Consider the following 15,278-nt stretch of genomic DNA (forward strand, 5'->3'; position numbering starts at 1 on the left):
ATTCTCAGTGAATCGCATCGTCCTCGGACAGCCAACTCAGCAACCATTAACATCAATTAGCATCAATGATGAAGGCTCCCCCCCCTAGCCCCGCCCCCCCAGCCCCTCTACCCCCGCCCCCTTCCCACCACGCGACCCCCCCCCCCCTCGTACCCACAGCCTCGCCGCCTCATTGGCCAGCACGTGCACGCGCGCCAATTAGGGATCGCGTGCACGCGCACGGCTCCATCTCTCCCCCAATTCATCCCCCCCCCACCCCTCTCATCCCCAACCACAACCCTCTGGCACCGCTTCAGGTCGAATCGATTCACTGCCCACACAAGGAAATTCGAAGGCGACCGATTCGATTCTTGCACCGCGCTGCTGCCGCGTCCGGATTGTCGATGGCACTGACCGCACGGGGGGCCCCGGGGGGGGGGGCGGGTTAATGAGAAAATTATTTTGGGTTTTGTTTCACAATCTCCATCGCTCGTGAATTATAAACATCTGATTCCTACCGCATAGCCACGGTGCTGATCGATTGCGATCGGTGAATCGATTAATCGCTGCATCCCTTACACCGCGTCTATTGGAAACCCAGCCCTCGCCAAACACGTGCTAACCGGCGTGGTGAAGTATGGTCAAGGTCCTACCGCACCCCCACGCGACCACCACGACCGCCACACGGCGTTGGGGAGATTCCCATCCAGCGGTGGATGAACACTAACGGGGTTTGTGTTTCATCTCCCCGCTCTCCTGCTGCCCCCCACCCACCAACCTACATCTGCCCCCCCACCTCCTCCCCTTCGCTCAAGGCTGCGCATCGCCGCCGAGAGAAGACGGAGAGAGGAGGAGGACACGGGGTAGGAGGAGGAGGGAGAGGGAAGAGAGGGGAGGGGAGAGGAAAGGGAGAGAGGGGAGAGGGGAGGGGAGAGGAAAGGGAGAGAGAGGAGAGAGACCGGGGACGCAAATCCCTTGCGTTGGTCGAGGCTACGGAACGGGGGAATTGACAGCAGCATCAACGCCGTCGTCAGCCATCCTCGTCGCTGTCGTCTTCATCACCCGCCGTGGGGGGCCTTGGGGTAGAGGGGGGGGCAGTGTGTGGGGGGGCTTGGGGTAGAGGGGGGGGCAGTGTGTGGAGGGAGGGGGGTGAGCGCGCGGCGCTGCGGAGCTCGGATGTAGCGAGGGGCGCGACATGCAGAGGGAGGAGGCGCGCAGCGGTGAGACTCACGCACGCGCACCACCACCACCGTCACCACCACCGTCACCACCGTCACCACGGTCAGCGCCAGCCGTGCTCCATCCACTGCTGGATGAAGCCCCCCCCCCCCCCTGTCACCCTGCCCCCCTCCCCCACGTCGCCACCGCGATCACAACTCTCGCGATCTTGCTGCACCGATTCATCCGCCAGCACCTGCAACACGAGCAGATTTCGTATACAGCACATCGCCGTACACTCACATGCATACAGAAACACGCATACAGATACACACAGACAAAGATCCACCTCCCCCATAGGCCGATAGGGCACACGAGGGGGTGGGTGGCCAGCACCACGCCCGCCGCCTTTGTCTCCCCAGCGGCGATGTTTACACACCGCACCAGGTACTCATTGGAGGCTGAGTCGACCGAGGGGAGGCCCAGGACTGGTTCAGATATTCGTCTCCGGTGTTGGCCGTGAGCAGGAATCGAACTCGGGATCGCCGGGTTCATAGCGCAGCGCGCTAACCGATATACGCACATGCATTCACACACACATACACGTGCACACACACGCGTGCACACACACGCGTGCACACACACACGCGTGCACACACACACGCGTGCACACACACACGCGTGCACACACACACGCGTGCACACACACACGCGTGCACACACACACGATTGCGCGCCACGAAAACAGCAGCTCCGTCTTCTCCTCCACATTCACATCATCATCATCGTCGTCGTCGCCGTTCTCCACACATCATCATCATACGCCTCCTCCCAACCTCCCCATCAGGACCCTCCTTAGCAGCATCATGCATCTCGTGTGCCCATCATTCCCCTCTCCTCCTCCATTCCATCATCATTATTCTTGTCATTCCCATCTTCATTATCATTACATATCCTCATCATACATCTCGGGTGTATCATCATCATCATCATCCCCCTCTCATCCTACGTCTCCTTGGTCGCTAGACTCGTGGAGACCACTCTATCGTCAATAATAACAATCATCATCCCCCTCTCATCCACGCTCTTGTCATCGTCACCAACCCTGCTCCTTCATCATCAGAAACTAAATGAGTCGGGTCTTTATTCACTCGAAATCCCTTGGATCTGGGCTCCAATATGTGGGCTCTTTATTAATTGTAGTTAAATTATTCACCTGGAATTTCCCTTGAGATGGAGCCTCGCGTGTGCAAGGGTGTTCAGGGTGTCCGATCGACACATACACACAACAACAACAACAACCGCTGTTCACCACTAAGTGGCGATAACGTCAACACGGCGCTTGTGCCAGGCTAGGTGTACCACCTTGACGCCACGTGGAGTGTCGAAGGCTCGCTGGCAGGAGGTCTCGGGACGGACCCAGCAGGTGCCGTGTGTTGCCTGACTGAGATGACTGGCAGATGCACCGCTCCACTGTGCCAACCCGCTGCGTGTTTACCCGCCCTGCGCTCCGCTCGTTGTTGTGAGCGTCGCTCCTCTGCCCTCCGTTATTGCTGGAGGGCGACTGCCTCCAACTGCCCAGTAGCGTCCTTCACGAGCCTCCTCCTCCACAGAGGCCGATCTTGACACCGCTGGTACCGGTCATCGGCAAGTCCACTCAGTTCCACGTGCCTCTCTGTACACACATACACTACACGCACACGCCTAAACATGCACATACATGGCAAACACGTGAATGACACGCGTACAAACATCTTCAAACTCGAACCTACATCATGCACTGGCTCCTGACAATTGCAAATGTTGTGCGAGTGTGGTTTTGATTAAATATTTAACCGACTACAAAACAATAGATTATGATCCACGGCGGAGTTCCCTTGATCTGCAATCGGAGACCGTTTGAACTGATCGAGTCAACATCATCCAACAGAGAAGATGGGGGGGGGTCCTTACCTATAAATACCTGGCAGTTCACCAGCATTGAATCAAAACAAGTCTTCACTGCTGATGAGACACTGCATGTCGAAATAAAGACCTGGCAGTTCAGCATTGGTTTAAACAGCTCTGACTCTGCTGATGTAACACTGCAAGTCGAGACCAATCCTTACCTATTAACATCTGGCAGTTTTTATCGGTATTAGTTCAAAGCACGCCTGAGTCTGCTGATGAGATCCTGAATGTCGGAACCGCTTCAGGGGTTTGTTGCGTTAACTGAATGCTAGGCAGTGTTGCTGATGGGATGTGTAAACGAAAACAGAGCTGCACGTTCGTGTGTGAAGAGACCCGGGTATGGGTAGGAGGCGTAATGTCTGCTTGCTTGTGTTCGTTCGGTCATGAATGTCACACGATCCGACGGATACCACCGTTTGCAATACCCTGGATTGGGGAGGTCTCCATCGAGCAATGGGTAGATCGTGGCGAGGATGTTGATGATGATGATGACGACCCACACTGGGCTGCTACGAAGGCGTTCGCTCGCTGTCGTGAATGAGTGAGCGACTCTGTGGGAGCGGCTCAGAAGGGCGAGCGTGAGAGTGAGTCTCCTGGTCAGCTGTGAAAAAGAGCTTTAGAGCTCATCGGATTCCTCCAGTATGAATACAGCTTCTGAGAAACATGTGGGGCGGGAGAGAGAGCGAGAGAGATCAAAGTGGGGAGCAGTGAACCTGTCCCCTCCCCCTCATTAGGTTGCCCTTGTCAATGGTCCAAAATAAAATCCCCATCATCCATTGCCCCATCCGTCCATCACAATTTATTGGGCTATTTGCGCATATTCGGGTGTTTTACTCTCCTCCCCTCTCACCACCCATTTCCCCCGCTCGTTCTCTCTCATCTCTCTCCCCTCTATTTTACACTTATCTCTCTCCCTTCTCCTCCCCTCTCACCAACCCCCACCCCCCTCCCCGCTCGTTCACTCTCATCTCTCTCCCCTCTATTTCACACTTATCTCTCTCCCTTCTCCTCCCCTCTCACCCCCCCCCCGCTCGTTCTATCTCATCTCTCTCCCCTCCCCCCTGTAATCTCTCTCTCTGTTCTCTCACCTCATATTCTCTCTCCTCTCCTCTGTCCCCCGTCTCATCAACTCTCCGCTACCCCTCTCTCCCAATTCCGCCTCCTCTCTTTGTCCCCTGGATCTCACCTTTGCTCTGCCCGTCAATCGCACGACGCTTCGCTTCCGGCCGTTGTGTTTTTTTTCCCCTCTCCAAAACTCTTTACATGGAACACACGACACGGGTACACACAGAGGGCATTGCACGCGTATTTGACACCTGCAGCAGCAGTATAGACACGTTGCCAAGCACAGCGAATATTACCGACGGTTTATATTTTCAACCCGTCTATGTGTTTCACCGTTTAGTTTTTTAGTTTTTGTTTTGCCTCTAAACCCCCGGGTCGTTGGTGATGTCGTCTTGTTATTGTATTGCACGTTTATTTACTTGCACTGTGTTTGTTGAACCGGAGTTATGTGCAAGACTGCGGTGCCCCTGTTTCTATATCCGCCACGCTGCCGCGCCAAACACGTGGGCGCGTGCGAGGTCCGTGGCACCGCTTAGCACGCTTGGCTAAGTACGGTGCGAAAGAAGTTCAACATGACAAATTACATGATGCAGGCGATGGTGGTGGTGGTGGTGATGTCGATGGTTCGGCCATCTGGAGAGCTCTTCCTTCTGGCATTAGGAAGCCACTGGACCTATGCACGTTTAGATGACCTCCATGGACACACTAACTTCTTTGGAACAGCTTTGTGAGTTTAGTTTGCTGTCCTACCGCCGCACCTCCAATCAGCGCGGTTGGCTACGTACGGTGCGAACGAAGTCCAACATACATACAACGCTGGAAAACAGAGTGCAGCAAGTGAGCCTATAGGGCGGTAATTGAAGTATAATTCGGACAACCCCACAACTAAAATACTACGACGTTTCGATCGCAACACAAGCGTTCGTCATCAGGAAGAAAACGGGCGAACGCTTGTGTTGCGATCGAAACGTCGTAGTGTTTTCTTATTTTCTTTGAACCTATCGACGTGACTTTACCGGAAGACCCAAGAATATGAATTCCTGCAGTCACGAAAGCTTTAAGTCAAGATTCAACCCCACAACCGCGAGAGGACGGGGCCAGGCAAGCGGAGCTTGAGGTTCAGCCCAAATTGCCACCGTGGCCACAACCCAAGTCAGACGATCGCCCACGAACCGAGCTCCTGGCCCCGAGGGATCCATTCCGGGTGGCATCGCCACCACTCGCAAACTTTGCCTCGTCTTCCCGACGCCGTTGAACGGATCGGAGGCTAAAGCCACGACGTGTAGTAGCTAACTGCAGCGTTTTGTTTAGGTGACGAACCCTTTATAATTGTGCTGTGTCGGGTGGCGATGGGTAAACGACGCGTTTATTATTTCCGCCATCGAACCCAAAACAACCGTTAGCGTGATTGGTTTTGGTCGCGAAAGTTTGCCACTCCGCGTGCACCCTCTGCTCATCTCCACTCTCCCCTCCCTTCCATTCTCTCTCTCTCCTCTCTCGCCTCTCTCTCCTCTCTCTCTAGACTCTCTCGTCTTCTCGACCGCACGCGCTCGCTCTGGAATGCCACGCATTTCCTAGGGAAATCTGGCGTCTGAGACGGAATCGCGAGTACACGGGGTACACGGAGGGGGGGCATGGGGGGACACGGGGACGCGAGTATACGGGGGGACACGGGGGGGGGGGCATGGGGGGACACGGGTACACGGGGGACAGAGGGGGACACGGGGGGGGGGCATGGGGGGACACGGGGACGCAGATGCACTCGCACGCGTGTCCACGCACCGCTCACGCACCGCGCGCTGTGAATGTGCCGCATGGGAGGGCGAGCTGAGTGTGCTCCGAGTTCATCCTCTGTATGTTAGCTGATGGGCAGGGTGCGTGTCCGTTGTCCTGTGCTAAGGTTCTAGAGGGAGTCCATCTGGATGATGATGGGAGAAGAGGTGGAACAGATGAGGAGGCTTGGGGGGGGGGGGGTTACGATTATGACAACGAGGTGGATCAAGTGATGCTGTAGGATGACGTTGGCTGAGATAACATTGGAGATGACGATGATGATGTTGTTGAAGGCGCGTGCAGTGAATTATCCCGACGGTTTTAACGAAGACGGCGAGGCCTCCTGTTGATGATGGTTCATCATCACGACGAGGATGATGTCTGCGTGACCTATATCTGCGTCTCGATGCTGTCAGCCCCCCCACCCCCACCCCCCCACTCCTTTGTCCCGCATCGGATCTTGGAGCCGCGGGGCGCGCGCGCGTGGTGGTGGTGCCCATCAAAGGCAGCCAAAGAAAATCTGATTTCAATTGCTGTCGCTTCCGCCGAGAAAGAGGGCAACATTGAATAAATAAGTCCATCCCTCCCACTGCCCTTCCTCCCACTGCCCTCCCTCCCTCCCTTCTACTTCCTCCCCCTCTCCTCCTCTCTCCCTCCCCACCTCCCACCGCTTCCCTCCCCACCTCCCACCATCTCTTCATACTTTCCCTCCCACGTTTCTCTCTCTCCGTCCATCTGTTCCTCCTTCCCTCCTCCCCTCTATCGCTCCCTTCGTCTCTTTTTCCTCCCTCCATCATCTCCCTCTACCCCCCCCCCCTGCATCTCTCCGCGTCTCCCCCATCTCTCTCTCTCTCTCAAAACATCCTTCGCTCTTCCTTCAATTCCTCCTTTTCCCTTCATGAAAAAACATAATCTCTCTCTCTCTTCACGTCGCTCTTCCTCCTCCTCCTCTGTTCGCTCTCTCGGTCTCCGTATCGTCACTCCATCGCCCATCGCTCACTCCCTCTCCCCACGCTCTCTCCGTGTCTCTCCCCGCGTCTCTCCCTCTCTCCCCGCACTCTCCACGTGCTCTCCCCGAACTCTCTCCGTGTCTCTCACTCTCTCCCCACGCTCTCCCCTCACTCTCCCCGCACTCTCCCCACACTCTCCCTCTCTCCCCACACTCTTCCCGCACCACCACTCACGCCCTCGCCCTCAACCACGCGTCTCTTGTGACCATCACGGTTCCTGCAACTTTGGGGTACTTCAAAAAAATGATGTTAACGCTCATGTTGGACTATCGTTTTGAATGGCAAAGAGAACAGAGGATGACAATCATGATGATGATGATAGTAATACGCCGCGACATGATAACAAGTGTCACGTTAATAGCTTCAGAAAGTCAACGAGTCTCTCACTCGTTCGCCATCGTTGTCAACGCGCACCTGGAATCACCTCCAGGTGGTCTCCAGAGCGCGGAGGCAGCAACAACAGAAACACGTGAACACTCTCGTTAGTGTCCACGTGTTGTGTTGTTGTTGTTGTTGAAGCAGCCGGTATCGATGCGAGTCTTCGTTTGCAAGAGGAGGGGGGGGGGGCTGCGAGGCTGTCGCCAGGAGGCGGGGGGGGGCATGGTCGCTTGATGGCTGCCCTGTTCATCCCAAACCCCCCAGGGCAACTTTCGAGTAATTTTCGAATTTGAACTTGCGATGCCAACACACCGCGGCCCCATCCTCTCGGGTTCTTTAACGTCACCCCCCCCCCCTCGTGAAGCAGACGCCTCGCGGCGTGGTGACATTGTTACAGCTCCACGCGAGTGTGCCGCGCGTACGTGAGGTGTGTGTGTCGTGTGTGAGAGTTTGAGTGTGTGTGAGTGTGTGTGTAGTGTGTGTGAGTGTGTGTGTGTCGTGTGTGTGAGTGTGTAGGGCGTGTGTGAGTGTGTGAGTGTGTGTGTGTGTCGTGCGTGTGAGTGTGTGTGCGTGTCGTGTGTGTGAGTGTGTGTCTTGAGTGTGAGTGTGTCGTGTGTGTGTGTGAGTGTCGTGCGTGTGAGTGTGTGTAGGGCGTGTGTGTGTGTGTGTCGTACGTGTGAGTGTGTGAGTGTGCGTGTGTGAGTGTCGTGCGTGTGAGTGTGAGTTTGTGTAGGGCGTGTGAGTGTGTGTGTGTAGGGTGTGTGAGTGTGTGTGTAGGGTGTGTGAGTGTGTGTGTAGGGTGTGTGAGTGTGTGTGTAGGGTGTGTGAGTGTGTGTGTGTGAGCGTGTGTGTAGGGAGTGTGTGTGGCGTGTGAGGAGGCCACGTGTTGTGTGTAGTGTGTGTGGGGAGCGGTAGTGTGGTTGTTAGCGCGCTGCGCTATGAACCCGGCGACCCGAGTTCAATTGTTAGATTTTCCAGCTCACGAATATTGCAACCGGTGCTGGGCCTCCCCTAGGTCGACTCAACCTTAAAATATTACCCTGTGTCTAAAACATCAGTGCTGGGGAAACAAAGACGGCCGGGTGTGGTGGTGTTGGCCACACACAACCTCGTGTACCTTCATAGTTGCTCGCTCAAGCAAGGCACTTGCCCCAACAGGGTGGCGAAGGCTTTCTGGGGCACCTTTGTCTTTAGTGTGTAGTGTGAGTGGGTAGTGTGAGTGGGTAGTGTTTATATGAGAGTATGTATAATACACACACACACGTACATAATTGCTACAGTCTGCGTGAGTGCTTCGAGTGGGTGGTGTATCTTGAGTCTATGGTCGCAGTGTCGTCTGTGTTTAATGAATGCGAGTGGGTGGTGTGTATGACAAAGACAAAGATCCCCCATATAACGCGAACAGACTGTTGGGGCAAGTGCTGTTAGCGAGCATGAGGGGGTGGGTGGCCAGCACCACGCCCGGCCGCCTTTGTCTCCCCAGTGGCGATGATTTTACACACGACACCCAGGCACTCATTTGAGTTTGAGTCGACCTAGGGGAGGCCCAGGACTGGCGTGCATGAGAGTGTACACACACACAAAGATAAAGATCCCCCGTATAGCCTTAACAGACTGTAGGGGCAAGTGCTGTTAGCGAGCACCTATGAAGGTGCACTCACAGACACACACGCACGCAGCTCGTATTTAATTGCTCCAGGCTGCCGAGGCTATCAGGCGGCAGAGTCTTCATGGGATCTGGGTTCATTTCCTGGATCTTTCTGAACCAGAAACTCCGACTCGCGCCCACTGCGAGGTCACATCTGGACGTGGTTTTGGGGGGGGGCGAGGGGCGGGAGTGGGTGGAGGGGGGGGGCGATGGCTCTTTGCCTGCGGAGTTAAGGCGGGTATGGAGTAGGGGGGGGGGCTCTGCTGGACCACGTGGTGCGCCATGGAATCGGTGAAGAGTAGAACTTGTGGAGTTTCAAGTGGGGGGCGCGGGGCGGGCGGGGGGGGGGGGCAGGCGCTTTAATTAAGCTCGTTAATGGGGGACTCATCGTCGGCTCCTCTGCACCACAGAGATTGAGCACCGATTCAATTAAGTTTACCGAATTGAATCCACCAATCAATTAGGAGGTGGGGGGGAGCCCCCGTGAGGTTCATAAGAATCCTCTCCCGGCGAGAGCTGCGGTTAGCGAGGCCATCGTGCAGCGAGACAGGGCGCGATAGATACCCACTCAGCTCACCACTCGGCTCAGTAGAGACACTCCCACTCAGCTCACCACTCGGCTCAACTCCCCGGGGCTCACTCGAGAGACGGCTCACTAGAGAGACTCCCACTCAGCTCACGAGAAAGACTGTCACTCAGCTCACCACACAGCTCACTAGAAAGACTGTCACTCAGCTCACCACACAGCTCACTAGAACGACTGTCACTCAGCTCACCACTCAGCTCACCAATCAGCTCACTAGAAAGACTGTCACTCAGCTCACCACACAGCTCACTAGAAAGACTGTCACTCAGCTCACCACTCAGCTCACCAATCAGCTCACTAGAAAGACTGTCACTCAGCTCACCACACAGCTCACTAGAACGACTGTCACTCAGCTCACCACTCAGCTCACCAATCAGCTCACTAGAAAGACTGTCACTCAGCTCACCACTCAGCTCACGACAGAGACTCCCACTCAGCTTACAACAGAGACTAGAGCGAGATTGGCAGACAGATACTGTTAAAAAAACAATGTATTTGTTTAAATCGTGAAGAACAGGAACACGAGAGAGAGAGAGAATGGAGGAGAGGAAGAGAACTGGAGGGAGAGTGCTGGAGAGGGAGGGCTGGAGAGGGAGGGCGAGAGGAGGAGGATTGTTGGGCTACCTCCACACCATCCCATCCCCCCCCACTCCCCCCCCACCACCCCCCTACTCCCCCCCACCAGCCCCCACCCCCACGGGGGGTTCCCGTCCACGCAGAGGGGGGGGGGTGGATATGTATTTACATCTTTTAATTTTGAGTGAAATCGCTACAATGTTATTTTTCCCTTCTGTTCCGTGGGAGAGAGAGAGAAATAGAGTTTCCTGTGGGGCTTCCTGTGAGGCGGGGAGAGCGAGGGGAGAGTGCGGGGAGACGCACCACGCCTCCTTACACCACCACCATCACCACCACCATCACCACCATCACCACCACCATCTTCACCCATACCACCATCGTCATCTTCTCTATCAACACGATTACCATCATCGCTATCATCACCATCAACAACATTTTGTCCATCAACACCATCGTTCGTCACCATTGCCAGCACGACGAGCATTACCATGGTCAACACCATCATCAACATCGTCTACGTCGCCATCGTTGTAACCATCATGCATGACACCATCACAACCACCACCATCACAACCATCATCATCACCACCACCATCACAACCGTCATCATCACCACCACCATCATCACCATCATCACCACCACCATCATCATCACCACCATCATCATCACCACCATCACAACCACCACCACCATTATTACCACCATCATCACCATCACCACCATCACCACCATCATCACCATCACCACCATTATTACCATCATCATCACCACCATCACCACCATCATCACCACCACCACCATCATCATCACCATCACCACCACCACCATCAAGACCAGGATCCCACACTTGGGCCCCATCACCCCCACCCACGCTTCCTCCACCCCCCCTCCCTTCCGCCCCCCCCCTCATGCCCCCTCCCACGACCCCTACCCCACAATCAGCCCCCTCCCTCGCCCCCCCTCTCCCACAGCACCAATTAACATGACGCGTGCATCACGTGACATGGCATCGGGTTTGCTACAGAGCGCGCATGACGATTCGGAGGTTGCTCCTCTGGCAGTCAATGGCAGTCAAAGCTCAGCGGTAAGAGGCCGTTTCATCAGAGCAGTAAGAGGAGGAGCATCCCCTTGCTTCGGGGGTAGTCACTGCTATGGCCAGCGGACTGCACTCGCAAATCCCGAGGCTTGCGAATCGATTCCATCTCGCGGTGCGCCAGTGGAATGAATGGGACCAGTTTCTTAAATTTATACAGCACGCTGCCGCCCGTTCAGGCTGTCACCTGGTTCAGACTCACACCTGGTTCAGGCACTCACCTGGTTCAGACTCTCACCTGTTTCAGTCTCTCACCTGGTTCAGTCTCTCACCTGGTTCAGGCACTCACCTGGTTCAGACTCTCACCTGGTTCAGTCTCTCACCTGGTTCAGGCTATCACCTGGTTCAGTCTCTCACCTGGTTCAGCCTCTCACCTGGTTTAGCTTCTCACCTGGTTCAGACTCTCACCTGGTTCAGTCTCTCACCTGGTTCAGTCTCTCACCTGGTTCAGGCTCTCACCTGGTTCAGGCACTCACCTGGTTCAGTCTCTCACCTGGATCAGGCTCTGACCTGGTTCAGATCCTCACCTGGTTCAGTCTCTCACCTGGTTCAGGCTCTCACCTGGTTCAGGCTCTTACCTGGTTCAGACTCTCACCTGGTTCAGTCTCTCACCTGGTTCAGTCTCTCACCTGGTTCAGACTCTCACCTGGTTCAGACTCTCACCTGGTTCAGTGTCTCACCTGGTTCAGTCTCTCACCTGGTTCAGTCTCTCACCTGGTTCAGTCTCTCACCTGGTTCAGACTCTCACCTGGTTCAGTCTCTCACCTGGTTCAGCCTCTCACCTGGTTCAGTCTCTCACCTGGATCAGTCTCTCACCTGGTTCAAGCTCTCACCTGGTTCAGACTCTCACCTGGTTCAGTCTCTCACCTGGTTCAGGCTCTGACCTGGTTCAGATCCTTACCTGGTTCAGTCTCTCACCTGGTTCAGTCTCTCACCTGTTTTAGTCTCTCAACTGGTTCAGACTCTCACCTGGTCCAGTCTCTCACCTGGTTCAGCCTCTCTCCTGGTTCAGACCCTCACCTGGTTCAGACTCTCACCTGGTCCAGTCTCTCACCTGTTTCAGCCTCTCACCTGGTTCAGACTCTCACCTGGTCCAGTCTCTCACCTGTTTCAGCCTCTCACCTGGTTCAGACTCTCACCTGGTTCAGTATTTGACCTCTGGCTCCGCATCTTCCGAGTTCTCGATGGAACATTGCACCCGATTCACGAAATAGGCACGCGTTATAAATACTACTAATAACAATAACTATTGGCGAATGTGATGAGTTAAGCTGTGTTTGTGCACCACATCCAACGTAGCAGCAGCATCACCGAATGCTTTGATTGTTAAAATAAAAAAGGAACAGTCCTAACCCGCGAAGCGTAGCAGGGTCATCGTGGATAATGGTCCGCAAATCTCCGTCACCTTGAAAAGGAGACGACGTTCGTGGCGCCATCGCTGAAATCCCCGTTCGGGAAAAGGCATCGTAATTCAAGGTGGGAAACGCATTTTGCTGCGGTGTTAAATGCCACTTTCTAAATGCCACTTTCTAAATGTCGCGTGTGACTTCCGCTCACTGGTGTCTGGCGTGACGCGGATTGCTTCCAGGATTTCCACTCTACAGAGTTCTCGTTGCTTAGCATTATTACCATTGTTATCATTTACGCAACATTTGCACCGTCGCAATGGGCCGTGCCGTGCTGTCCCCTTGCACATCGCCTCCCTTCCCACGGGACGCGCTCCAGCCACGTTGCTCAATGGGGACCTCTCCCGAAATCAAGGGGCCGGTTTCTCTTCCACCGACATTACAACGTGACGACACGCTGGGTATGATGGTCACCCCATGTCCGTGCTGAGACCAAGTCCGCAGGTCACCTGCCAGATAACGATTTGCCCCGCAAGGGAATGGAACGTTTCACGTGGATTTGCCTCTGTGCGATATTTTGAATTATTTACGTGAAACGCGTTCAATGTCTCTTTGCTGGCCTGATGAATATTCGCTCTTTTTGCTGTGCTTTGTTTTCTGCGTTTGTCGCGTTGGTGAACCCATGGCCACGCTTCGCAAATTAGACCCCAATCGCGGTGTGCGTGTTGGACTGTACGTTTGTTGAACTTCTATCGCGCCGTACGCAGCCAACCCTTCAGTTCGCAGCGCCTGTTTACACAGAATCAAGTTGTAACCCGAAGAATCGTGGGACTCGGCGAGGCTTTGCTGGGTAAATAAATGACCCCAGCACATGGATGATAAGGTGGTGTAGAGAGAGTGTGAGAGAGGGCGGTGGGAGGGGGGGGCTGATCACGGGACACAGAAAGAGATATAAATAGAGAGCTGGCGTGAGAGAGAAGGTTGAGTGAAAGGAAGAGAGAAGAAACGGGGGTTCGTGAGAGAGAGAGTCGGAATCAGACAGGGAGAGATGGGCAGAGAGTGGGAGAGGGGAGGGAGTCGGAGAGAGGGGAGGGGGGAAAGGCAGCGGGGGGGGGGTGCAGAGATGAAACGATGTGCAGAGAATGGGAAAGAGTAGCGAGAGAGTGGAGACGGGACAGAGAGGAGACAGTGGAGGAAATGAAGAGACGAAGAAGAGAGAGAGACAGAGACATAGCGAGAGAGAGGACAGAGTGGGAGAGAGAGGAAAGAGTGGGAGAGAGGAAAGAGTGGGAGAAAGAGGAGAGGGACCCGACGCTGGAAGCGGTTATGTTGGAATGTTCCCCGAACACGACTCTCACCGCTGTTCGGTAGAAGCGGGGGGGGGGGAGTTTTGTTTATTTGGAGGAGGGGGGTGGGGGGCGTCCGGAGGGAGTTGGCGGGGGGGGGTTGCACGGATTTGGCTGCAGGTCTCCGCAGCACTGTGGACTCTTTTTTTCCAAGGAAAACGCGAAATTGAGCCGGGCTCATAATGGCCAACGATCACGTGATGAGGCAGGGGTGGGTAGACCCCCCGCCCCCACCACCACCCCCCACCTCCCCCCCCCCACCTCCCCCCCCACCACTTTGCCTCCCAGTGAGTCGATGAATTGTCGGGATTCGGGTTCGCGATCCGATGCACAATGCGCACGCTGATTGTTGTTTGTTTGTTTACATCTCTCGTTGTTTCCACCTCGTCGCGTGTGCTCCGGGATTTATTTTGTTGGCCACAGGTGTAAATGTCACGGAAGCGCGCCGTGCACCAAAGACAAAGATCCCCCGTGTAGCCTGTAACAGACTGTAGGGGCAAGTGCTGTTAGCGAGCACCTACGAAGGCCCGCACGGCACGCGAGGCGGTGGGTGTCGAGCACCACGCCCGGCCGCCTTTGTCTCCCCAGCGGCGATGTTTTTACAACACCGCACCGGGTACTCATCTGAGGCCGAGTCGACCTAGTCGAGGCCCGGGACCGGTTCAGATAATCGTCGCCGGTGTTGGCCGTGAGAAGGCAATCTAACTCGGGTCGCCGGGTTCGTAGCGCAGCGCGGCGCTAACCGCTGCACCACCGCTCCCCGCATGCGAGCGGTGCGAGGGATCGAGTCGATCGCCGTCGATGCGTCCGTGCCAGCCTAGGGCTGGTGATGGTGATGGGGCTGGTGATGGTGATGAGGCTGGTGATGGTGATGGGGGGCATGGTGATGGGGCTGGTGATGAGACGGGGGTTATGGTGATGGGGGGGGTATTGATGAGATGGGGGCTGGTGATGGTGATGGGGCTGATGATGGTGATGGGGGGCATGGTGATGGGCTGGTGATGGGGTGGTGATGGGGCTGATGTTATAGAGCCTATACAGGGCATCTGTGTATTTGTGCATGTGTCTTTGTAGGTATGTATGTGTGTGAGCGTATCCCTGTGTGTGTATCGCTACGTGTGTGTGGCCAGCGTCAGTGACGAATTCCTGAACACGTGTTGGGTCCTGCGCTAGGTCGACTCGACCTTAAAATGAGTAACTGCTGCGGTGTGTAAAACATTAGCACTGGGGAGATAAAGGCGGTCGGGCGTGGTGATGTCAACGCCACCCCTTCGTGCGCCGTACTCCCCTTGATACGTGCTACTCGCTACACAGCACTTGCCCCGATAGGCTGGTGTCGGCTATATGGGGGATCTTTGTCTGGTTGTAT

At 55.3% G+C, this 15,278-nt stretch overlaps 1 protein-coding gene across 1 annotated transcript in view; it reads left to right on the forward strand.

Annotated features, from left to right (window-relative positions):
• The first annotated feature begins 463 nt into the window (after positions 1 to 463).
• The window catches only part of LOC144726461 (cytohesin-3-like), a 40,210-nt gene continuing 25,395 nt past the window's right edge, over positions 464 to 15,278 (forward strand). The window contains exon 1 of the mRNA XM_078605195.1: positions 464 to 710. The gene's annotated coding sequence lies outside the window, so the exon portion shown is untranslated. The remainder of the gene's footprint in view (positions 711 to 15,278) is intronic.

Source organism: Lampetra planeri, chromosome 23, assembly GCF_965212315.1.
Source record: "Lampetra planeri chromosome 23, kcLamPlan1.2.h2, whole genome shotgun sequence".
NCBI lineage: Eukaryota > Metazoa > Chordata > Hyperoartia > Petromyzontiformes > Petromyzontidae > Lampetra > Lampetra planeri.